We start from the raw sequence: 27,653 nt of genomic DNA, 5'->3' as shown, positions 1-27,653 counted from the left end.
TGCTACAAGTCACCTATGGCCAGCTCACCTTTAGCTCATTCACACCATAAGTAGCTCAAACATGAAGGGACACCTTTCTTAAATATTATGACCTTTCATGAATAATGCTGCCCATGAAGATGCCTTTACATGCAAGAGCATGCTGATGAAGACATTGTAATCATTGGAGGATTAAATCACCAAGGAACATGATATAAAGCTCCATGCATATTTGGCCACACACATGCTATGCACATGAGAGCATTTGGTGCCAACAAGAGGAGGCACATCACCATTCGACCAAAGAGAAACATTTGGCACCAAGATGAACAAGCATCACCATTCGGCCAAGGGAGATGCCTTCCTATCCTTAGCCAAATCATCAAGTCCCTTTATGAAGGGTTAGTCGAACCAACACCAAGCCTATAGACATATTCTTTTATTTTGAAGCATTATGTATCTTCCTAGAGACATGTATCTAGCCGAAATATCATGTAACCATTCGGCCAAGCCCTCTCATTTCCTATAAATAGAGTGGCTTGCCATCATTTGTACTCATCTCATCTCTTATATAAAATATACTCTTGTGAGTTATTTCTCTTCAAAGTTCTTTGTGAACTTTATCGATTAAACAAGTATAGTTCATATACTTGTGGCGTCATTCCTTCCATCTTGATTCCAAAATTCCTAGATTCATATCTAGTGGGTTGAAGACACTATCACCACCCCTCAAGCAAGTTTGTGAAGACCGGGATTGTGCTTCATAACATAGTTTCCTCTTTGGCGTGTTTGAGATATAACATCACTACCATTTCCATTTCATCAACAACACCATCATCAACATCCATCAAGACCATCAATTCCGCAGCCATCTCTTTCATTTCTTTCTATTTCATTTCCTTTATTATATATTCATTTCTTAAGGCCATTATTAATATCATTTCTTTCTTATATTTATTGCAGCCAAGCTTATAATTCAAGGACATCAGTACTTGTCAATCCTAGATCGGGACACAATAAGGCTATCTACTCTCTTCTCCCAAAACGTGTAGATTCGCCTTACATCACTTTATTAAGTCCATTATTAATCATATTTCCTTTCTTATTTTGTGCAGCCCAAGCTTATAAATTCAAGGACATCAGTACTTGTCAATCCTAGATCGGGACACAATAAGGCTATCTACTCTCTTCCATCAAAGCGTATAGATCACCTTACATCAAGCGATAATCAGAGCTTTGGTGGATTGACAATCAAGTGCTACAACAAAAGCAACAAGAAAGAAGGAAAAAAACAAAAAGAAAAGAAAAGACTCCTGCAGCAAATTTGGAGTGCAAAAGAAATAAGAATAAAAAAAAGAAGAAAAATTCAAAGAAAAAGGAAAAATGAAGAAAGTTGCAAAGTACACTCAAAGAGAAGCATAAAACAATCTGCCCAACAACAAACTAGAAGGAGGTATCTTTGTTGTTTCTTGTGAAGGAAGATAGTAAATGTTGCAACTTGAGTTGCAAGTAATTGATACAATCCAAACAAGCTCCAACTTTCTCCATGACTTGAACACACCATGGATGTTCTTCAAATCTGTTTCTAAGGGAGTTCTTCATTACCCTATCTTATACTATATCATTTATACATTCTATTCTATTATAAGCATGCATTCACATGTTAGTATAAATTATCATATTATTATTTCCATCCTATGCTTAGTTGATCATGTTTTTCATATTATTCAAATATATGCTATGATTACATATCATTTCTTAGGATATTATTATTACATGTTTCCATTTATCATTTATGAATACCATGTTATATGATATTCATGCATACAACATATACCCATATCTTTATGATTGATACACAAAGTTATAAGCATGATAGGATAGTTTTATAATCATATTAAGCATGATTATTATATATACATCAAGGCAGCATACTTATAATGCATTTTGTTAGTTCATATGCATTCATATTAGCTCTTAAGCCTCATGCATAATCTTATACATAATTTGAGATGATATAATTAGCTCATGGCCTTCAAACTTAGCTCACATTACCATAAACAAACATGGCAGCAAGGTATTTAGCTCATATCAGCTCAATACCATGGAATTACCTTGTTTCCTTGCACATGTAGGTACATTGGAGCATGATGCACGTTGAGGTAGCTTGGTGAATGATTTGGACGTCATATGCAGCTCACAAACAGCTTACAAAGTACAAGACAGCTCATGGAACACTAAGGGAAACTCGATTTAGCTGGAGGAGCTTAAGGCTAACTAAACTTAGCTAGTTGGACTATTTGGAGCTGAGTTGCCAAAAGTGATGTCAAAGGTAGCTGAATGTAGCTTAACATAATGTTAAGGAGCTCACAAGGACTTAGCTAGGAAGCTTGTTCACAAACAGCCCATGTTTGCTAGCTAGCTCCACAACTCAAGCTAGCTTGAAGGAGACACATGCACGCCCAAGAGAGAGCACATGACCAGCCATCATTCCATGCACAAGGCTGCACCACAAGGCTTCCTAGAACACCCATGTGCCTTACATATGACCAGCCCCCATACGCCTTGCAAGTGGATCATTTAGGCGCCAAGATGAATAATTTTCTCCCTATTCAGCCAAGCCATGTGTTTTGCATGTGATCAGCCCCCATGTGCCTTGCATGTGGTTCATTTAGGTGCCAAGATGAAGAGTTCTCTCCCTATTTGACCAAGCATCAACTACAATCCAAATTGGCGCCAACATGAAGTGACACAAGAACTATTCGGCCAAGGGTTATTACCCTCCATTTAAACTGAACCGTCATCTCTATTTAGCATTAAATTATGTCTCTATAGGAAGGCACAAGGCTGGCCGAATCTCTTTGTAATTATTTGACCATGTCTCTCCATTTCCTATAAATAGGAAAGCATTCAACATTTGTAATCAGACCTTTGTTTTAATTAAAGTGAGATTATTCTCTTCCTCATGTCCTGGTGACTTTTTATCGACTTATCAAGTATAATTTATACTTTTGGCGTCAGCCCCTTCTCTTTTCACCTTGATACTTCTGGTTCCTAGTTCTTTATAACTAGTGGGTCAAAGTACTTCATACCACCCCTTAAAGAAGCAATATAAAGTCTGGGTCTTTGCTCTATATAGCATTGGTTCTTCTTTGAGTCTTCTTTAAGATACTATCCTCACAACCATCCCTTTGTTTTATAAACCATAACCATAGCCATATCAACCATCTTCCGCTTCCATCTCTCAATTAAACAGCCCACCTAATCACCCATACGTTTACCACCGTTAACCATTATGTTTTGAGCCATTCACTTTGCAGGTTGTTTTGCTTCCTTCCTAGATCCATAATCATTTGTTAAGGCATTAGAAGTGCCTTACATCAAGCGGTAATCAGAGCTTTGGTGGAAGAAAGTAACGTGCAACAACAACAAAAAGGAAAATACAAAAAGAAGTGCAAGTGAAGTGCAAAGTCAAAGAAAAAGAAAATCAGAAAAGAAATTGAAGCACTCCAAAAGAAAGAAAGAAAATCCAGCACTCAAAAAAAAGAAAAGCAAAGAAAAGAAAAGAAAGAAGTTGAAGCGCTCATCAACAATTATCATCACCAAGCAATTCAAGTAAGCCGTTTAAATTGATTGTGGTGATAGAAGGTTGTGAAGTGACTTTTGTTTCTCTTCTTTCTATTTCTAAGCCACCCTTTCATTATATTTGTTTTTCCCTTCCTACTAACCTTTTTGCAGCTGACGCCAAACAAGTAAAATTTACTTGATATAGTCTTGAGTAAAGTTCTCTAGAACTTGAGACAAGAGAATCGAGAGGAAAAAGGCTGGAGAGTGTGTGAGATCAGAAGAGGACAAGTAAAAGCCATTAAAGTCCTAGAGTGTAAACACGAGCAAATTGAGTGACATTCAAGTTTCCTTGGAGTGACTCGTGAGGCTTTGTGAGAGTATATTCTAGTAAGGTCTTACACACATTTCGTTTTTCCTTATTTACTAACATGTCTCTTCCATCCAACATCTTTGTAGTCAAAAGGACTTTGAACATTCAAAGTCAAGAGGATGAACAAAGAGAGAACATCTTCCATACCAAATGTCACGTGGGAGATAAAATTTGTGTGGTGATCGTTGATGGAGGAAGTTATACAAACGTAGCAAGTACTTATATGGTGGAAAAGTTGAGTCTAAAGGCTTCCAAGCATCCTCATCCTTACAAACTTCAATGGCTCAACGATGTGGGTGAAGCCAAGGTAACCAAACAAGTTGTTGTACCTTTCTCAATTGGGAGATATAATGATGAAGTCCTTTGTGACGTGGTGCCCATGAGTGCATGCCACATTATATTAGGACGTCATTGGCAGTTTGACAAGAAGGCTACCCATGATGGATTTTCTAACAAGTACTCTTTCCAACATCAAGGAAAGAAAATCATATTGGCGCCTATGCTTCCAAATCAAGTCCATGAATGTCAGGTTACCCTCAAATCACGTATAGAGGAATGGCAGAAAGCAAAAGCCATGAAGAAAGTTGAAAGATAATTTTTGCATGAGAAAAGAGTATAGAGAGTTGAAAATGAACAAAATGAAAGGATTGAATATGGGATAAAAGAGGAAAAGGAAAATGAGGGTGAAAAACATATTTTATCTAATCCTACTCCTATTCTTTCTTTTGATGTGCAGGACAATCCAATAGACATGTCACTTCAAGTTGAAGATTCAAGAAACATGTCTTTTGAAGAATCAATAGACGTGACTTTTGGTGATGCACAAGATATGTCCTTTGACATTTCAAAGGATGTACCTCTTGAAATTCAAAAGAATGAGCCAATTGGAGTACCAAGAGTTGAGATCATTCAGACTCCAAGTACATTGCACATATTGAAGGGAATTCAACAACCAATGGAGTTTTTCATCATTAAGCAACCAATGCCCATTAAACATCCACCCTGGTTTGCTATTTCCATTCATCTTGTTAATAATTTTTCATTTACTAACTTTGATTTACTTTGCAGCAACTTGTTTCATCCTTATGGTGAAGAAATCATACCAACCCTCAAGGCAATCTGATGTGGTCGCACCTACCCCAGATCAGGAAGTCATGCCGCAAGGCCCCATTACTAGGTCAAGGGCCAAACAATTCAGGGAAGTTCTCCTAACTAAGTGTCTTGAAGCTTTTGATTCATTTAATAACTTAACACCCTCCTATGTTATGTTATATAATGTTTTAATAGTCAAAGAATAGCTTAAGTATGAACACAACTTGCACATTGTTATTTTAATATGTTAAACATGATAGGATAGTTTTATAATCATATTAAGCATGATTATTATATATACATCAAGGCATCATACTTATAATGCATTTCGTTAGTTCATATGCATTCATATTAGCTCTTAAGCCTCATGCATAATCTTATACATATTATGAGATGATATAATTAGCTCATGGCCTTCAAACTTAGCTCACATTACCATAAACAAACATGGCAGCAAGGTATTTAGCTCATATAAGCTCAATACCATGGAATTACCTTGTTTCCTTGCACATGTAGGTACATTGGAGCATGATGCACGTTGAGGTAGCTTGGTGAATTATTTGGACATCATATGCAGCTCACAAACAGCTTACAAAGTACAAGGTAGCTCATGGAACACTAAGGAAAGCTCAATTCAGGTGGAGGAGCTTAAGGCTAGCTAAACTTAGCTAGTTGGACTATTTGGAGCTGAGTTGCCAAAAGTAATGTCAAAGGTAGCTGAATGTAGCTGAACATAATGTTAAGGAGCTCACAAGGACTTAGCTAGGAAACTTGTTCACAAACAGCCCATGTTTGCTAGCTAGCTCCACAACTCAAGCTAGCTTGAAGGAGACACATGCACGCCCAAGAGAGAGCACATGACCAGCCATCATTCCATGCACAAGGCTACACCACAAGGCTTCCTAGAACACCCATGTGCCTTGCATATGACCTGCCCCCATGTGCCTTGCATGTGGATCATTTAGGCGCCAAGATGAAGAGTTCTCTCCCTATTCGGCCAAGCCATGTGTTTTTCATGTGATCAGCCCCCATGTGCCTTGCATATGGTTCATTTAGGCGCCAAGATGAAGAGTTCTCTCCCTATTCGGCTAAGCATCAACTACCATCCAAATTGGCGCCAACATGAAGTGACACAAGAACTATTCGGCCAAGGGTTATTACCCTCCATTTAAACTGAACCGTCATCTCTATTTAGCATTAAATTATGTCTCTATAGGAAGGCACAAGGCTGGCCGAATCTCTTTGTAATTATTTGACCATGTCTCTCCATTTCCTATAAATAGGAAAGCATTCATCATTTGTAAGGAGACCTTTTGTTTAATTAAAGTGAGATTATTCTCTTCCTTAAGTCCTGGTGACTTTTATCGACTTATCAAGTATAATTTTATACTTGTGGCGTCAACCCCTTCCTTTTCATCTTGATACTTTTGGTTCCTAGTTCTTTATAACTTGTGGGTCAAAGTACTTCATACCACCCCTTAAAGAAGCAATATAAAGTTTGGGTCTTTGCTCTATATAGCATTGGTTCTTCTTTGAGTCTTCTTTAAGATACTATCCTCACAACCATCCCCTTTGTTTCATAAACCATAACCATAGCCATATCAACCATCTTCCGCTTCCATCTCTCAATTAAACAACCCACCTAATCACCCATACGTTTACCACCTTTAACCATTCTATTTTGAGCCATTCACTTTGCAGGTTGTTTTGCTTCCTTCCTAGATCCACAATCAATTTGTTAAAGCATCAGAAGAGCCTTACATCATAATAATTTGGAGAGGTACAATGGTGAAAGTACACGATGATTTAAATCAGCCCCAAAAAGTCATTCAAAGAACACTTATCTTCACCAAGCGACGTGATGACTCCAGCCAAGAGACAAACCTTTTCACCAACAATTATGGTGAATTAAAAGGAGGAAATAAAGATATATATGTCCTTTCCAAGCATTGTGATAATTCAAAGAATAAAGAAAAGGGATCAAGTTGGTTCGTGAAGGGCTATGTCTCTCCCGTTCAAAGGACATGTGATGATTCCCAAACATTGTGTCCTCCCATCAAAGGATGTGAAGTTACTAGATTTGAAGTCAAGAGGTTGAACATATCGTGTGAATCAACTATTGGAGGAAAACATAAGGAATCAATCTTTCCTACATCAAGAAGGTCTTCAATGAGAAATTACTTCGATTTGAGGATAAATCGCCTAAAAGAAGGGGAGGATGATACGATCCAAACTAGCTCCAACTTTCTCTATGACTTGAACACACCATGGATGTTCTTCAAATCTGTTTCTAAGGGAGTTCTTCATTACCCTATCTTATACTATATCATTTATACATTCTATTCTATCATAAGCATGCATTCACATGTTAGCATAAATTATCATATTATTATTTCCATCCTAAGCTTATTTGATCATGTTTTTCATATTATTCAAATATATGCTATGATTACATATCATTTCTTAGGATATTATTATTGCATGTTTCCATTTATCATTTATGAATACCATGTTATATGATATTCATGCATACAACATATACCCATATCTTTATGATTGATACACAATGTTATAAGCATGATAGGATAGTTTTATGATTATTATATATACATCAAGGCATCATACTTATAATGCATTTCGTTAGTTCATATGCATTCATATTAGCTCTTAAGCCTTAAGAATAATCTTATACATAATTTGAGATGATATAATTAGCTCATGGCCTTCAAACTTAGCTCACATTACCATAAACAAACATGGCAGCAAGGTATTTAGCTCATATCAACTCAATACCATGGAACTACCTTGTTTCCTTGCACATGTAGGTACATTGGAGCATGATGCACGTTGAGGTAGCTTGGTGAATGATTTTGATACATGCACCACATGCCCTAAAGCTAAGTATGATGAATTTACTATACCACTTGGCCCTATCACACGAGGCCGGACCAAATTTCTTAAAGACAATCTTCAAAGCGCAGTTCAAGTATTCATCCGGAAGGGTCTAATAGCAGCAGATCTGTAACAACTTTTTTAAGGGGATCCAGTTGTTATCCAGTCAACATGTCTTCTGGAGATACAACCGTCTGTCTCTTATCTTTCCAACGATTCTTGAATCGCATCAATCCGATATCGGGAACTCAAGATATGGTCATTTTACTGAAGACGGTGCATGCAGGAAATCCTATACGGGATTAATACGTTATTTTGTAAATATTACGAATTTTCAATATTTATATTGATTATTTGTAATATAATTTAATATAGGATGATTAATTATCTTTTAGGATCAGATTTATTATTTTATTAGGAATTAAGGTTGGGTTAAAACAATATTTTTATTTATTATTATTTTATTAGGAATTAGGGTTAAAACATGTTTAGTTTATTAATATTTTATTCTTTAGTTATTTAAGACCTTTAGAATTCAGCTCCTATATAAAGGAGGCTTCATTCAACTTTGTAAATCAGATTTCTTTGATCAATAATACAACAAGAGTTTGTTTTTGCAAGTGCTGATTGCCTTGTGCCTTCGAAGCTTCTTCTCCTGGAGTTCTTTCAAGTTCTTGTGAGGGAGATTAATCTTCACACTCCAATTTGCCTTTTCATCGCGACTAGGAGGGTTGGTTAGAGCCATATTATCGTGTTTTCCTTTTCATTGCGACTAGGAGGGCTCAATAGGACATTATCCATCGATTTTCCACATCCATCCACGCCATCAATCGTCTTTACCGTTTACTTTCATAAGGGAGATCTTTGATTTCTTGGTTATTTTCTCTATTCTTAATTCCTTTATCTTTTGTTTATCTTATTTTAATCTTGTTTCTTTTCTTGTTTCTAGCACTAAAAGAAACCCTAAAGAATCCTAGCTATTGCCGCCACCTTCCTCATTCATTCCTTATTGTTCTTCATCGAGTCTAGAGCTTTTCTAGGTTTGATTCTTCAACAAGAGCAACGTTCATCAATCCGCCACCGCTTCCCTATCAATTGGTATCAGATTTCGGCCGATTCTTGGAGAGAAACAAGCAATCTTGCTTGTTCTTGCACACAAAACCGTCAAGGTACCCCAACGGAGCTAGTTCACAAACGATTCAGTGTTTCAGGTTCTTTTTATTTAATTTTAATTTAGATTTAAATCCTTCTTGTTAGTTTGCTATTTTTTTCAAAAAAAAAGCCAAAAAAAGCCAAAAAAGCCAAAATTTCAAAAAAATTGTAAACGAAGGTATTTAGGGCTGATTTTATTATATTCATTCTAAGAGTAATACCCAGTCCAAATTTCAACCCAATCGGAGTTCATTGGAGCCTTCAAATACATCATTCAAGTTTCATCGGCAGATTCGGTTTAGAATCTTGTCGAATTTCTTGAAAATTTTACAGGAGGAATTTCGTGGTGAAAATTTCCAGATTGAAACTTCATATATTGGAAATCATTCATACAAAATATCAGAATTTTTGGAGATCAAGAAAAACTTCGAAAAAAGTGATCAAGAAAAACAGATTGTTTGAGGACTCACCGTTCAACAGAGTCTACTGTATACTACTAAACGTATTTGGTTCTGAAATTTTACAGGTGGTTTCTTGACGCATCGAAAGACATTCAAGAAATTTTTCAGAATTTTTGGACACTGGTAACGCCCTCAAAAACGTTGCTCAAGTTGATCCAGCGTTTTCTAGGTTTTCTGGTTGGGTCCCTTTTTCTTTGACTCTTAGTGCTTTAGGTTCTTTTGTTTTTCCTTGTTATTGTTCTTTTGCATTATCTAACACATTATATTCTTTGTGTTAGTAGGACTAAAGAGTTTGCATACTTCTTCCTTCTTTGCATTCTCGTTATCTTGGAGTCTAACCTTTGTTTGGCCTCTTAGAGCTTTTAGGTTTTTCTTATCGCCTTTGCTAGTAATCAAACTCCGATACGTACTGTGAAAGACTACTTGGTAAAGTGAGTTTTAAAGAGTACAAGATCGGCTTACTTGCCTCTCGTTGTGTTACTTTCTTGGAGTGACTTGTGAGGTTTCTTGCTTTGTTGAATTTATTTTATTTTATTCTACTTTAAAATCTTCTTTTGAGTGTTATAATTGCAGGATGGGCGACAATAACAATGAGACACTTACGGCTATCTTAGCCGCACTTGAACGACTCACAACTCAATTTGATCAACTTAACAATGCCTTGAGAGAACGGCAAGAACTACAACTGGATCAACCAAACCAGAATCCAAGGCCAAACAATGCTGAACTTTTGGCCCCCAGGCGAGCACAACCACGTTTTCAAACACCCGAACTCTTTGCAAAACCAAAGTTCACGATCCCGTCTTTTAAAGGAGAATACGACCCAGACAAGTACATCGATTGGGAAGGAAAAGTTGATCTCTTGTTCGCATACCATGACTGCCCCCAAGCTGAACAAGTTCCCCTCATCACCTTGGAATTTGAAGGATATGCTCACACTTGGTGGATGCAAACAAGGAAAAAGATCGACAACTACCAAATTCAACCAATCACGTCTTGGACCAAACTCAAACATGCCATGAGGAACCGATTTCTACCGACACATTATACACGAGAAGTTAAACAATGACTACACCGACTTCGACAAGGTAGAAGTTCAGTTGAAGATTACTACAAGGAGATGCAGTCCTTACTCAATAGGGCTAACATAACTGAAGAAGAAGAGGACACCATGTCAAGATTCGTCGTTGGCTTAAACTCAAACATCACTGATCTTCTTGATCTCCATGGGTACGAAAACCTCGAAGATACACTAAAGAAAGCAATGACAATCGAAGCACAAATACAAAGGAGATTCCGATTCAGAGAACATTACCAAGGTACTTCATTCTCTTACCAAGGTAATACTTCAAATCCTTCCTCATCTTCTACTCCATCTTCTAAAAAAAGTCGAGAGATGACAAACTCGACAAAGAAAAACAACGACCATCGAAGAATGAGACACTTCCAGCCCCTAAAGACGACACCCGAGCAAGAGACATCAAGTGTTTTAAATGCTTAGGAAGAGGCCATATCAGCCGCAATTGTCCAAACACGAGGACCTTAACCATACTAGGTGATGGATCTTACAATTCTGACTCTGATGACGACCACGCCGACATTCCAGCAAATGCCAAAGCCAAAGAAGACAATGATGACTATGGAAGTGATGAGTACAATGGCACAATCTTGGTGATCCGTCATACATTGAACATCCAAGCATCCGACGAGTCTGACATACAACGTTCCAACATCTTCCACACACGCTGCCTAATCAAGGAACAACCATTCTCCATCATCATTGATAATGGTAGTTGTGTCAATGTCATTAGCTCCAATGTTGTTGAATCACTCAAACTTCCTTGCCAACGACATCCGAAATGAGAGTGTCGAGATGAAGGTGGTTAAACAATGCCTCGTTAATATCAAGATGGGAAAGTATTGTGACGACGTATGGTGTGATGTAATTCCGATGCAAGCATCCCACATTCTCTTAGGACGACCTTGGCAATACGACAATGACGTCACATATTATGGTTGAAAGAACATTTACACAATTCTAATAAAAGGTAAACCGTTCCGACTTAACCCCCTACCCCCCAAAGAGATTCTCATAGATCAACAACGAATTCTCAAGGAAACAGGGAATTTGAAACAAAAGGCAAAAGAGGTCACAACCGATAAAAGCCAAACAAATGACCCACGGGTGGTGAGTGAACCTCAATGTGAAAATAAAAGAGTGTCTCAAAATATTTATGCGAGTGCAAAAGACATGAGAGATACCCTTTTTCAAAATAGGACGTGCATTCTAGTCTGTTTCAAGGACTCCATTTTATCAACTATCACTAACATCACAGATTTGCCTAGTGTGTTTTCTTCTCTATTACAGGAGTTTCAAGATGTCTTAAGCAACCCACCGGATGGTTTACCACCTACAAGAGGAATCGAACATCAAATCGAATATATCCCTGGATCAACCATACCAAACCGCCCCGCTTACCGATGCAATCCTGAAGAAACGAAGGAATTGGAACGACAAATAGATTCATTATTACAAAAAGGACACATCCGTGAGAGTCTTAGTCCTTGTGTAGTTCCCGTCATTCTAGTTCCAAAGAAAGATGGCACATTCTGAATGTGTGTAGATTGTCGACCTATCAATCGGATAACAATCAAGTATAGGCATCCTATTCCACGCCTAGATGATATGTTGGATGAACTACATGGTGTAAGTATCTTCACCAAAATTGACTTGAAGAGTGGTTACCATCAAATTCGAATGAAAGAAGGTGATGAATGGAAAACAACATTCAAGACAAAGTTCGGCTTGTATGAATGGCTTGTTATGCCCTTTGGACTCACAAACGCTCCAAGCACCTTCATGAGATTAATGAATCACGTTCTTAAAGAGTTTATAGGTAAATTTGTTGTCATTTACTTTGATGACATTCTTATATACTCATCTTCTTTTGATTCTCATGTCATTCACGTTCGAATGGTTCTCGAAGTTCTTCGACGAGAACATTTATATGCTAACATGGATAAGTGTGTGTTTTGTAGTGATAAGCTTATGTTTTTAGGCTTTATAGTTAGTGTACAGGGTATTCATGTAGATAAAGAGAAGGTCAAGGCAATCCAAGAATGGCCCACGCCTACTTCCATCACCGAGGTAAGATCTTTTCATGGTTTGGCAAGTTTCTACCGTCACTTTGTCAAAGATTTCTCAACCATTGCTGCACCATTAACCGAGATCATCAAAAAGTCAGTTGAATTCAAATGGGGACCACCACAACAAAAAGCTTTTGAACTTCTTAAAGATAAGTTATGTTCTGCCCCTGTTCTTCGTCTTCCCAATTTTTCTAACACCTTTGAGCTAGAATGTGATGCTTCAGGCATAGGCATTGGTGTCGTCCTCATGCAATAAAGACAACCTATCGCTTACTTTAGTGAGAAGTTAAAAGGTGCACAATTGAACTACTCTACCTACGATAAGGAACTTCTTGCACTCGTCCGAGCACTCAAAGTGTGGCAACACTATCTTCTCCCTAAAGAGTTTGTCATTCACACGGACCATGAATCACTCAAATGGTTAAATGGACAAGGTAAGTTAAACAAACGACATGCTCGATGGGTTGAGTTCATTGAATCTTTCCCTTACATCATCAAATACAAACAAGGGAAAGATAACATCGTAGCTGATGCATTATCCCGACGATACACACTTATCACTCGAATGCATGCTACTGTTCTGGGTTTTGCACATATCAAAGAACTTTATCCTAACGATCCAGATTTTTCTGAGATTTATAAACAATGTGTAAAAGGTGCTTTTAACAAGTTTTATCTTGTAGATGGCTTTCTCTTTCGCATGAACAGGTTGTGTATACCACAAAGCTCTTTGCGAGAATTCTTGGTTCACGAGTCACATGCCGGAGGACTTATGGGACACTTCGGTATTCACAAAACACTTGATATGGTCATGGAACACTTCTTTTGGCCGCACATGCGTAAAACAGTGGAAAAGATTTGTGCATCATGCATCACGTGCAAACAAGCAAAGTCAAAGGTAAATCCTAATGGTTTGTATACGCCTTTACCAATTTCTTCTTCTCCTTGGATCGATTTATCGATGGATTTTATACTTGGCTTACCCCGCACTAAGAAAGGATGAGATAGTATTTTTGTGGTTGTGGACAGATTCTCAAAGATGGCACACTTCATTCCTTGCCATAAAACGGACGATGCCACACATATTGCTAATTTATTCTTTCGAGAAATAGTCCGCCTTCATGGCATTCCTCGCACCATTGTGTCCGATCGTGACACTAAGTTCATAAGCCACTTTTGGAAGGTATTATGGGGTAAGATTGGCACAAAACTTCTCTATTCCACTTCTTATCATCCTCAAACCGATGGACAAACCGAATTAATAAATCGGATTCTAGGATCTTTGCTAAGAACTGTGGTAGGTAAGAATACCCGTAATTGGGAAGAATGTTTACCTTTTGTTGAGTTTTCTTATAATCGATCCATTCACTCCACAACAGGTTATTCTCCATTCGAAATAGTTTATGGTTTTAACCCACTAACTACTTTGGATCTTAGTCCCTTACCTTTAGATCAGGTTGCCAGTTTAGATGGTGAAAAGAAGGCTGCTCTTGTCAAAGACATTCACGCCAAAGCCAAACTCAAGATGGAGAAAACCTACGAGGCAATCGCAAACCGAGTTAACAAGGACCGACGACATGTCACCTTTGAACCAGGAGATTGGGTATGGGTTCACATGAGAAAAGAAAGGTTCCCGACACAAAGGAAATCCAAGCTAGACCCACGAGGCGATGGCCCATTCCAAGTTCTTGAACGAATCAATGACAACGCCTACCGCATTGATCTTCCCGGTGAGTATAACGTGAGTGCATCCTTTAATGTTTCTGACTTATCTCCTTTTGATATTTCAGATTCGAGGACGAATCCTTTTAAGGAAGGGGAAGATGATACATGCACCACATGCCCTAAAGCTAAGGATGATGAATTTACTATACCACTTGGCCCTATCACACGAGGCCGGACCAAATTTCTTAAAGACAAGCTTCAAAGCGCAGTTCAAGCATTCATCCGGAAGGGTCTAATAGAAGCAGATTTGTAACAACTTTTTGAAGGGTATCCAGTTGTTATCCGGTCGACATGTCTTCTGGAGATACACCCGTCTGTCTCTTATCTTTCCAACGGTTCTTGAATCGCATCAATCCGATATCGGGAACTCAAGATATGGTCATTTTACTGAAGACGGTGCATGCAGGAAATCCTATACGGGATTAATACGTTATTTTGTAAATATTACGAATTTTCAATATTTATATTGATTATTTTTAATATAATTTAATATAGGATGATTAATTATCTTTTAGGATCAGATTTATTATTTTATTACGAATTAAGGTTGGGTTAAAACAATATTTTTAGTTATTATTATTTTATTAGGAATTAGGGTTAAAACATGTTTAGTTTATTAATATTTTATTCTTTAGTTATTTAGGACCTTTAGAATTCAGCCCCTATATAAAGGAGGCTTCATTCAACTTTGTAAATCAGATTTCTTTAATCAATAATACAACAAGAGTTTGTTTTTGCAAGTGCTGATTGCCTTGTGCCTTCGAAGCTTCTTCTCCTGGAGTTCTTTCAAGTTCTTGTGAGGGAGTTTAATCTTCACACTCCAATTTACCTTTTCATCGCGACTAGGAGGGTTGGTTAGAGCCATATTATCGTGTTTGCCTTTTCATTGCGACTAGGAGGGCTCGATAGGACATTATCCATCGATTTTCCACATCCATCCACGCCATCAATCATCTTTACCGTTCACTTTCATAAGGGAGATCTTTGATTTCTTGGTTATTTTCTCTATTCTTAATTCCTTTATCTTTTGTTTATCTTATTTTAATCTTGTTTCTTTTCTTGTTTCTAGCACTAAAAGAAACCCTAAAGAATCCTAGCTATTGCCGCCACCTTCCTCATTCATTCCTTATTGTTCCTCATCGAGTCTAGAGCTTTTCTAGGTTTGATTCTTCAACAAGAGCAACGTTCATCAATCCGCCACCACTTCCCTATCAGATTTGGATGTCATATGCAGCTCACAAACAGCTTACAAAGTACAAGGTAGATCATGGAACACTAATGGAAGCTCGATTCAGTTGGAGGAGCTTAAGGCTAGCTAAACTTAGCTAGTTGGACTATTTGCAGCTGAGTTGCCAAAAGTGATGTCAAAGGTAGCTGAATGTAGCTGAACATAATGTTAAGGAGCTCACAAAGACTTCGCTAGGAAGCTTGTTCACAAACAGCCCATGTTTGCTAGCTAGCTCCACAACTCAAGCTAGCTTGAAGGAGACACATGCACGCCTAAGAGAAAGCACATGACCAGCCATCATTCCATGCACAAGGCTTCACAACAAGGCTTCCTAGAACACCCATGTGCCTTGCATATGACCAGCCCCCATGCGCCTTGCATGTGGATCATTTAGGCGCCAAGATGAATAATTCTCTCCCTATTCGGCCAAGCCATGTGTTTTTCATGTGATCAGCCCCCATGTACCTTGCATGTGGTTCATTTAGGCGCCAAGATGAAGAGTTCTCTCCCTATTCGGTCAAGCATCAACTACCATCCAAATTGGCACCAACATGAAGTGACACAAGAACTATTCGGCCAAGGGTTATTACCTTCCATTTAAACTGAATCATCATCTCTATTTAGCATTAAATTATGTCTCTATAGGAAGGCACAAGGCTGGCCGAATCTCCTTGTAATTATTCGGCCATGTCTCTTCATTTCCTATAAATAGGAAAGCATTCATCATTTGTAATCAGACCTTTGTTTTAATTAAAGTGAGATTATTCTCTTCCTTAAGTCCTGGTGACTTTTTATCGACTTATCAAGTATAATTTATACTTGTGGCGTCAACCCCTTCTCTTTTCACCTTGATACTTCTGGTTCCTAGTTCTTTATAACTAGTGGGTCAAAGAACTTCATACCACCCCTTAAAGAAGCAATATAAAGTCTGAGTCTTTGCTCTATATAGCATTGGTTCTTCTTTGAGTCTTCTTTAAGATACTATCCTGACAACCATCCCTTTGTTTCATAAACCATAACCATAGCCATATCAACAATCTTCCACTTCCATCTCTCAATTAAACAGCCCACCTAATCACCCATACTTTTACCACCCTTAGCCATTCTGTTTTGAGCCATTCACTTTGCAGGTTGTTTTGCTTCTTCCTAGATCCACAATCATTTGTTAAGGCATCAGAAGTGCCTTACATCAAGCGGTAATCAGAGCTTTGGTGGAAGAAAGCAACGTGCAACAACAACAAAAAGGAAAATACAAAAAGAAGTGCAAGTGAAGTGCAAGTGTGAACGTGACTCATAGGCTCCCTTCATGCACTTGGATTTGGTGAATGAGTTTGAAAATAATGCATCTATCTCCCTCGAATGTGAACAAGTCCTTTTAGCCTCATTGTATGATTGTACACGCCATAAATGGATTCATGAAGGTGGAAATGCATCAGGTGTGAACATGGCTCTTCATTTAGTTGTAAATCCCGTACTTATTTCCTGCCTGCACTGTCTTAATTAATCTGGGCATATATTGAGCTCCCAATATCGTATTGATAAGATTCAAAGTGTGTTGGAAAGATAAGAGATAGGGGAGTAAATGTTAAGAAGACTTCATCAACCAAAGATGCTTGGAACATATTCAAAAAATGGCGATCTCTATGAGTGACGTGAATCTATCCATTGGATTGCATTGAATGTACCTTGTACTAAATACAAAATGTATATAAGTTACAATGCTCAAGTTCATGAATAAATAATAAGTAGCAATCTAATGTAACACGTGATTCCATGGCTAATATAAAAATGCAATTTATATGATAACATAAGTAAGGAATGTGTAACATATGCATGAAACAAACTAATTAAAGATGTGACATGCATGAATTTCATATAGAATGCAAACATAGGCCAATATATGAATATTCAAGCATAGTTTAGAATGGAAAAACATGCTTATAACAAATATAAAGCATAAATGAGTAAATAAGTAATAAAATATGGAAGAACTCCCTTAGAATCATCTTGGAAGAACTTCAAAGTTGTGAGTATGTTTTGTTTGAACTTGGTGGTCGGTAGGATCACATCATCCCCCCTTCTTTAAGGCAATTTGTCTCCAAATTGATGCTTGGTACATAAGGGAACAACTTTGATCTTCGTTTGAATGGAAATTCTTTTATTCTCATCTTGCACCATTTTCTTTGCTCAAAATGCTTCACATGTTCAAGTCTTTTGTTTTGAATCAACAACCTGAAAAATAAAACAAAGTTAGAAGTAGATAACTTAGAATCAAAGAAAAGGAAATGATTAAATTCATGAATTAATGAGTTTGGACTCTTAATGTTCTCCATGGTTATGTTAATTGAATCTTCCCTTTCATAAGGTTCATTTGATCTTGAGTATGAGGGGAATGTACTTTGAAGGTTAATGAACGTGTTATTTATAATTTCAAGTGACACATAGTTTGGACTTTCAAAAGAAATGATGCTTGAATCATCTTGAATGTCCCTTGGAATAACCTGCAAATTCAAAGAATGAATAGAAGAAAAAAATTGATTAGTATAAAACAAAACTTCCTTCTCCTCACATTCTTTTCTTTCATGCTCATATTTTCAACACACTCATCTTCACTCTCAATGCTCTTACTCTCATTTTCAATTAATCCAATGGCTTTCTTATGCAAAATCTCGCTCTCATTTTCAACTCCAAATGTCATGGTTTTCTCATAATGTTCTTCTTTGATTTGTGCATGTTCAACTCCACCATATCTTTTAACCACAACCTCACTTGGAATTTTTTCATTTTCTCTTCTACACGCACTTCCCCCTTTGCTCCCAAATTCAATCTTTTCAACTTTCTCATTTTCGACTCCAACGTTTCTCACATCAATTTTCTCATTTTCATTCTTATCTCCCTCCACTGTTATTTGTTTCTCACGTGAAACTTCTCTTTCAACTTTCTTCATGGCTTTAGTTTTCTTCCATTCCTGTATACGTGATTTGATGATAACTTGGCATTCATGGACTTGATTTGGGCACATTGGAACCAACGCGATCTTTCTCCCTTGGTGTTTGAATGAATATTTATTGGAGAACCCATCATACAATGCTCGTTTATCAAACTGCCAAGGACATCCAAGGAGAAGATGGCTTGAATTCATGGAAACAACATCACACAAGACCTCATCTTCATATATCCCAATTGAAAATGACACAAGAACTTGCTCTATAACTTCTAACTTTTCATCTTCATTTAGTCCTTGCAAAACATATAGACTGGGATATTTGAACTTTATAAGCTCCAACTTCTCGACCATGTATGTGCTTTCCAGATTTGCATAACTTCCACCATCAACGGCTACAAGGCATACTTTATCATTCACATGAAAACGAGTATGAAATGGATTCCTCCTTTGATGACTGTATTCCATTCGAAAGATGGGAGAATTGTTAGTGAAAAATTAATAGTTGAATAAGATGAAAGGACCTTACTAATAATCACTCAAAAATCCTCACGATCACTCCAAAAAAAATGATGATGCTCCACTCAACCCTCTTGTTTATACTCGGGAATATAAATTGGCTTTTACAATTCCCCTTTTGATCTCACACACTCAATTAGCCTTTTTCCACTCGTTCCTTTCTTGTAAAGTTCTTAAAAGAACTAACTCGAGACCATTCAAGTGCTTTGGACGTCGGCTGAAAAATTTGTTAGTGTAGAGGAAAAAAAAGAAAGGTAGAAAAATTAAATAATGAAGGGTGGTCTTATAAAAGGAAGAAAAAGAAAGAAAGATTCAATTACTATGCAAAGATACTCACCACATTCCTAGAAGAAACAATCAAAGGTCTTGAAGACTTCTTTAGGATCGGTTGGAATGATGATGTTTCTTGTCACCTTTGGCACCTCTTTGTATTTTGCTTTCTTTTTTCCTTTCTTTAGTTTTTCTTCACTTGGAATCCCTTGTTGATGTTGAGATTAACTTGCTAATTTTTTTGGCACTTCTCTTTTTGATTTTCTTTTTATTGAATGGTAGGATGTTGCTTTTGCTTGTTCTTGTTGCAATCCACCTTAGCTCTGATTACCATATGATATAGTTCAACCTAGCCTCACTTGGATGGATGGTGAAGTCAAGGTTGTACCTTTGATTGTTTCGATCTAGGAAAGCAACAAGGATCCTGCACAAACAAGAAAACTAAAAAAAATGGTTAAATGGAAGTAATAAAATCGAAGGATAAATATGGCAGCAGAATATATATATAAGTTGGTGATAGGTTTAAAAGAAATGATGAAGTATGCAATGGAAGTAGAATAAAGGTGATGGAGGTGAATATGAAAAGTAGTATCTCAAAGAAGACTCAAAGAAGAACCAATGTTAAAGAACAAAGACCCATACTTTATATTGCTTCTTTAAGGGGTGGTAAACAAGGAATTTGTCCCACTATCTATAAAGAGATAGGAACCAGAAGTATCAGGGTGAAATAGATAGGGGTGACGCCACAAGCATAAGCTTGATAAGTCGATAAAGTTCACTTAAGAACTAAAGAGAGAAACTCTCACAAATATTCGATTAAACAAAGTGAATTGGTTCTTACAAATGAAATGGAAAGTTATTTATAGGCCTAAGAGATGTCTAGGATGCACATACAAGATTTAATGATTGAACATTCATGGATGAATGTTCATCCTTAAGTAGATACAATGTACATCCCTTATGCAAGTTCATTGACTAATAAAATAAATGAATGTTCATCCATTTAAGTGAATACATCTTCATAGATGAATTCATCCTCTCTTGATGTGAACATGTTGGTTCATTTCCTTACATGAATTTGGAGGAATGTTTCATTGTATGTTCGGCCCCCTTTGGAATGCATGCACCAAGTGTGAATGTGACTCATAGGCTCCCTTCATGCACTTGGATTTGGTGAATGAGTTTGAAAATAATACATCCATCTCCCTCGAATGTGAACAAGTCCTTTAGCCTCATTGTATGATTGTACACGCCATAAATGGATTCATGAAGGTGGAAATGCATCAGGTGTGAACATGGCTCTTCATTTGGTTGTAAATCCCGTACTTATTTCTAACCTTCACTGTCTTAATTAATCTGGGCATATATTGAACTCCCAATATCATATTGATACGATTCAAAGTGCGTTGGAAAGATAAGAGATAGGTGAGTAAATGTTAAGAAGACTTGATCAACCAAAGATGCTTGGAACATGTTCAAAAAAATGGAGATCTCTATGAGTGACGTGAATCTGTCCATTGGATTGCTTGGAATGTACCTTGTACTAAATACAAAATGTATATAAGTTACAATGCTCAAGTTCATGAATAAATAATAAGTAGCAATCTAATGTAACACATGATTCCATGGCTAATATAAAATGCAATTATATGATAACATAAGTAAGGATGTGTAACATATGCATGAAACAAAATAATTAAAGATGTGACATGCATGAATTTCATATAGAATGCAAACATAGGACAATATATGAATATTCAAGCATAGTTTAGAATGGAAAAACATGCTTATAACAAATGATACATGCATCACAAGGCTCCCATCAAAGGAAGAAGTAATAAATCTTCCAAATGATCCACTCGTCCAAGCTTTGGAAAAGAAGATCAGAACAGCAACATACTTTCGACGACTTTTTGAATGGGATCCTGATCTTATTTGGTCGACATGTCTTCTGGAGATACAATCTTCTGTCTCTTATCTTTCCAATGGTTCTTTAATCGCATCAATACAATATCGGGAACTCAAGATATGGTCATTTTACTGAAGATGGTGCATGCAGGAAATCCTATACGGGATTAATACGTTATTTTGTAAATATTACGAATTTTCAATATTTATATTGATTATTTGTATATAATTTAATATAGGATGATTAATTATCTTTTAGGATCAGATTTATTATTTATTACGAATTAAGGTTGGGTTAAAACAATTTTTAGTTATTATTATTTATTAGGAATTAGGGTTAAAACATGTTTAGTTTATTAATTTTATTCTTTAGTTATTAGGACCTTAGATTCAGCCCCTATATAAAGGAGGCTTCATTCAACTTTGTAATCAGATTTCTTTGATCAATAATACAACAAGAGTTTGTTTTTGCAAGTGCTGATTGCCTTGTGTCTTCGAAGCTTCTTCTCCTGGAGTTCTTTCAAGTTCTTGTGAGGGAGATTAATCTTCACACTCCAATTTGCCTTTTCATCGCGACTAGGACGGTGGTTAGAGCCATATATCGTGTTTGCCTTTTCATTGCGACTAGGAGGGCTCGATAGGACATTATCCATCGATTTCCACATCCATCCACGCCATCAATCATCTTTACCGTTCACTTTCATAAGGGAGATCTTTGATTTCTTGGTTATTTTCTCTATTCTTATTCCTTTATCTTTTGTTTATCTTATTTTAATCTTGTTTCTTTTCTTGTTTCTAGCACTAAAAGAAACCCTAAAGAATCCTAGCTATTGTCGCCACCTTCCTCATTCATTCCTTATTGTTCTTCATCGAGTCTAGAGCTTTTCTAGGTTTGATTCTTCAACAAGAGCAACGTTCATCAATCCACCACCACTTCCCTATCAATTGGTATCAGATTTGGGCCGATTCTTGGAGAGAAACAAGCAATCTTGCTTGTTCTTGCACACAAAACCGTCAAGGTACCCCAACGGAGCTAGTTCACAAACGATTCAGCGTTTCAGGTTCTTTTATTTAATTTAATTTAGATTTAAATCCTTCTTGTTAGTTTACTATTTTTTTTCAAAAAACAAAAAAAAAACAAAAAAAAGTCAAAAAAAGGCAAAAAAACCCAAAAAAGCCAAAATTTCAAAGTTGCCAATCGGAGTTCATTGGGGCCTTCAAATACATCATTCAAGTTTCATCGGCATATTCGGTTTAGAATCTTGTCGAATTTCTTGAAAATTTTACAGAGGAATTTCGTGGTGAAAATTTCTAAATTGAATAATTGGAGATCATTCACACAAAATAGAATTTTGGAGATCAATAACAACTTCGATCAAGAAAAATGATTTTGAGGACTCACCGTTCAACAGAGTCTACTGAATAATACTGAAGGTATTTGGTTTTGAAATTTTACAGGTGGTTTTGACGCATCGAAAGACATTCAAGAAATTTTTCAGATTTTGGACACCGGTAAGCCCCTCAAAACGTTGCTCAAGTTGATCCAGCGTTTTCTAGGTTTTCTGGTTTGGTCCCTTTTTCTTTGACTTAGTGCTTTAGGTTCTTTTGTTTTTCCTTGTTATGTTTTTTGTATTATCTAACACATTATCTCCCTTGTTAGTAGGACTAAAGAGTTTGCATTCTTCCTTCTTTGCATTCTCGTTCTCTTGGAGTCTAACCTTTGTTTGGCCTCTTAGAGCTTTTAGGTTTTTCTTATCGCCTTTGCTAGTAATCAAACTCCGATACGAACTGTGAAAGACTACTTGGTAAGTGAGTTTTAAAGAGTACAATATCGGCTTACTTGCTCTCGTTGTGTTACTTTCTTGGAGTGACTTGTGAGGTTTCTTGCTTTGAATTTTCTTTCTTTATTTTTATTTTACTTTAAAATTTTCTTTCGAGTTATGATTTCAGGATGTGACAATAACAACAAACACTTACGACTATTTTAGCCGCACTTGCACGACTCATGACTCAAGTTGAAAGATTTGATGAATTACAATACGTGGAGAACGACAAGAACCATAACTGGATCTACCAAACCAGAATCCAAGACTAAACAATGCTAAACTTTTGGTACCCAGACAAAACAACCACATTTCCAAGCACCCGAACTCTTTGCAAACCAAGTTCATGATCCCGTCTTTCAAAGGAGACAACGATCCGGACAGGTACATCGATTGGGAAGGAAAAGTTGATCTCATATTTGCATACCATGACTACCCCCAATCTAAACAAGTTCCCCTCATCACCATGCAATTCAAAGGATATGCTCGAACTTGGTGGATGCAAACAAGGAAAAAGATCCAGAATTTCCAAATTCCAATAATCACTTCTTAGACCGACATCGAACAAACCATGAGGAAGAGATTCCTACCGACACATTATACACGAGAAGTTAAACTACGACACCGACTTCGAAGGTAGAAGTTCAGTTGAAGACTACAAGGAGATGCAGTCCTTACTCAATAGGGCTAACCGAAAAAGAAGAGGTCACCGTCAGATTCGTCGTCGGCTTGAACTCAAACATCACTATCTTCTTGACCTCCATGGGTACGAAAACCTTGAAGATACACTAAGAAAGCATGACAATCGAAGTACAAATCCAAAGGAGATTTCGAGAACATTACCAAGGTACTTCATCCTCTTACCAAGGTAATCATTCAAATCCTTCCTCATCTTCTACTCCATCTTCTCTGAAAAAGCCAAGAGATGACAAACTTGACAATGAGAAAGAACGACCAGCAAAGAATGACACACTTCCAGCCCCTAAAGATCAAATTTGTGAGGAGGTAGGGAAATCAAAAAAAGAAAAAGTTGAGAAAGAGGCAAAAGAAAAAGAGGTCACTAGTTACAAAAGCCAAAAGAATAATGACCCATGGGAGGTGAGTGAACCTAATTGTGAGAAGAAAAGAGTGACTCAAAATCTATGTGTGAGCACAAAATAATTGAGAGAGAACCTTATTTACAAACAACCTTCCATCCTTGTTCGCTTTAGAGAATCAATTGTTTCGATTTCTAACATTAACAAGGATTTGCCTAGTGTGTTTTCATCTTTGTTACTGGATTTTCGAGAAGAATTAGGTGATCCACCTAAAGGATTACCACTGGAAAAAGGAAAACAACACCAAACCAATCTAATTCAAGGTTCCATCATACCTCGTCAAACATACAATCTCGAAGAAACCAAAGAGTTAGATTTGTTACAAAAAGGTTACATCCATGAAAGCCTTAGTCGTAACGTCATCTTAATGACGAAACATGACTTGAACAATTCCACATACTTTATAGTTCATGCACAGGGAATCCATGTAAATAATGAGAAAGTAAAAGCAACACGAGACTGGCCCACACCATCTTCCATCACCAAGAGTTATCGAATAGTGCTAGGTGACCCTCTTGACGGGTTACCACCTGAAAGCCCTAATCACTACGCCATATCAATGAAGAGTCACGATTTACGAGAGTCCAAAGATTCGAGGACGAATCCTTTTGAGGAGTGGGGGAATGATACATGCACCAGAGTCCATAATACATGCTTCTTTGGACTAATGTTTCTACTCGAACCTATTAGAAGAACAAAGTCTCGAAGATTCAAAACATATCTATTCGGTAAGTATAATGTGAATGAATTATTAAACAATTGTAATGTTGCTCCCTTTAATGTTTTAGATTCGAGGTCGAATCTTTTTGAAGAAAGGGAGGATGATACATGCATCACAAGGCTCCCATCAAAGGAAGAAGTAATAAATCTTCCAAATGATCCACTCGTCCAAGCTTTGGAAAAGAAGATCAGAACAGCAACAAACTTTCGACGACTTTTTGAATGGGATCCTGATCTTATTTGGTCGACATGTCTTCTGGAGATACAACCTTCTGTCTCTTATCTTTCCAATGGTTCTTGAATCGCATCAATCCGATATCGGGAACTCAAGATATGGTCATTTTACTGAAGACGGTGCATGCAGGAAATCCTATACGGGATTAATACGTTATTTTGTAAATATTACGAATTTTCAATATTTATATTGATTATTTGTAATATAATTTAATATAGGATGATTAATTATCTTTTAGGATCAGATTTATTATTTTATTACGAATTAAGGTTGGGTTAAAACAATATTTTAGTTTTATTTTTTATTAGGAATTAGGGTTAAAACATGTTTAGTTTTAATATTTTATTCTTTAGTTATTTAGGACCTTTAGAATTCAGCCCTATATAAAGGAGGCTTCATTCAACTTTGTAAATCAGATTTCTTTGATCAATAATACAACAAGAGTTTGTTTTTGCAAGTGCTGATTGCCTTGTGCCTTCGAAGCTTTCTGGGAGTTCTTTCAAGTTCTTGTGAGGGAGATTAATCTTCACACTCCAATTTGACTTTTCATCGTGACTAGGAGGGTTGGTTAGAGCCATATTATCGTGTTTGCCTTTTCATTGCGACTAGGAGGGCTCGATAGGACATTATCCATCGATTTTCCACATCAATCCACGCCATCAATCATCTTTACCGTTCACTTTCATAAGGGAGATCTTTGATTTCTTGGTTATTTTCTCTATTCTTAATTCCTTTATCTTTTGTTTATCTTATTTTAATCTTGTTTCTTTTTTGTTTCTAGCACTAAAAGAAACCCTAAAGAATCCTAGCTATTGCCGCCACCTTCCTCATTCATTCCTTATTGTTCTTCATCGAGTCCATGTTTTGTTTGAACTTGGTGGTCAGTAAGATCACATCAACCTCACTTTGATAAATTATATGAAAGGTGTATCTTACAATTGAAATATGGCAGCCTATTTATAGTATTTGAAGGGGTATTTCCGAATGGATACAAGGTGTTTCGGCTAGCCCTTATGTCTATTTAAAATGACATAACTTAAATGCTAAAAACAGATGGTGATTCGGTTGAAATGGAGAAGGTATAATGCTTGGCCGAATAGTCTTCAAGTCCCTTCATCTTGGCGCCAATTTGAAAGGTAGGGGATACTTGGCCGAATGGTTATGTAACCATTCATCTTTAGCACCTAAAGGAGGCACACACATAACACATGCTCATGTCTTGGTCGAATAGAGAAGTGGTTGTTCATTTGGCGCCCAATGGAAGCACATGCTAGTCACAAGGCTTGCACATGGCCTATGTGTGGTGTGGTCTCATGCATGGGTTGAAGGTAGGCAGCAACTAGGCATGTCTTAGCTTCATTCAATCTTGTAGTGAGCTAGCTAGGCAAGTAATAGTTGATGTGTTACAAGCTTGCTAGTCGTGACTTCATAAGCTTCCTAACGTATCCTTTAACTATGTTCACCTGCACTTGGCATCACTTGTAGCAACTTGACTTCAAATGTGATGTAAGGCTATCCAAGCTTCTTCAATGATGGAAAATATGGCAACCTTATTGTTTCTCGATCTAGGAAAAACACCAAATGCCACACTTGAATTTATAAGTAATCTGTACAAAGCAATGAAGGAAATGATTAAATGGAACAAGAAATTAATGAAAGAAATGAATTGATAAAGAAATAAAGTGATACAGTTCAACCTAGCCTCACTTGGATGGATGGTGAAGTTAAGGTTGTACCTTTGATTGTTTCGATCTAGGAAAGCAACAAAGGTTCTGCACAAACAAGAAAGCTAAAAAAAATAGTTAAATGGAAGTAATGAAATGGAAAGATAAATATGGCAGTGGAAAATATATATAAGTTGGTGATATGTTTAAAGAAATGATGAAGTGGGTAAAGTAGAATGAAGGTGATGGAGATGAATATGAAAGTATTATCTCAAAGAAGACTCAAAGAAGAACCAATGTTAAAGAACAAAGATCCAGACTTTATATTGCTTCTTTAAGGGATGGTAAACAATGACTTTGACCCACTATCTATAAAGAGATAGGAACCAGAAATATCAGGGTGACATAGATAGGGGTGATGCCACAAGAATAAGCTTGATAAGTCGATAAAGTTCACTTAAGAACTAAAGAGAGAAACTCTCACAAATATTTGATTAAACAAAGTGAAATTTTCCTTTTTACAAATGGAATGGAAAGCTATTTATAGGCCTAAGAGTGCATGGTGTGAATACAAAACATTTAATGGGTGAACCTTCATGGATGAATGTTCATACTTTAAGTAGATACAAAGCATGGCTTAGGTGAATGAATTTTGATGAATGGATGTTCATCTTTTAATGGAATACATCCTTTGGCCGAATTCATCCCACCTTTTGCGAACTTGTTGATTTTTCTTCTATGGATGAATGTTCATGAATGTATATTGGCTGAAATTCTTCCCCCTTGTATGAACATGACTATTTGGCTTCTTGCATGAATATGCATGAATGGATGAATTTAAAAGCCTTTGAATGAATCCT

This window comes from Hibiscus syriacus, unplaced genomic scaffold (genome assembly GCF_006381635.1).
Source record: "Hibiscus syriacus cultivar Baekdansim isolate YM2019G1 unplaced genomic scaffold, ASM638163v2 tig00117048_pilon, whole genome shotgun sequence".
NCBI lineage: Eukaryota > Viridiplantae > Streptophyta > Magnoliopsida > Malvales > Malvaceae > Hibiscus > Hibiscus syriacus.
The sequence above is the reverse complement of the archived record's forward strand: the minus strand, read 5'-3'. Positions refer to the sequence as shown.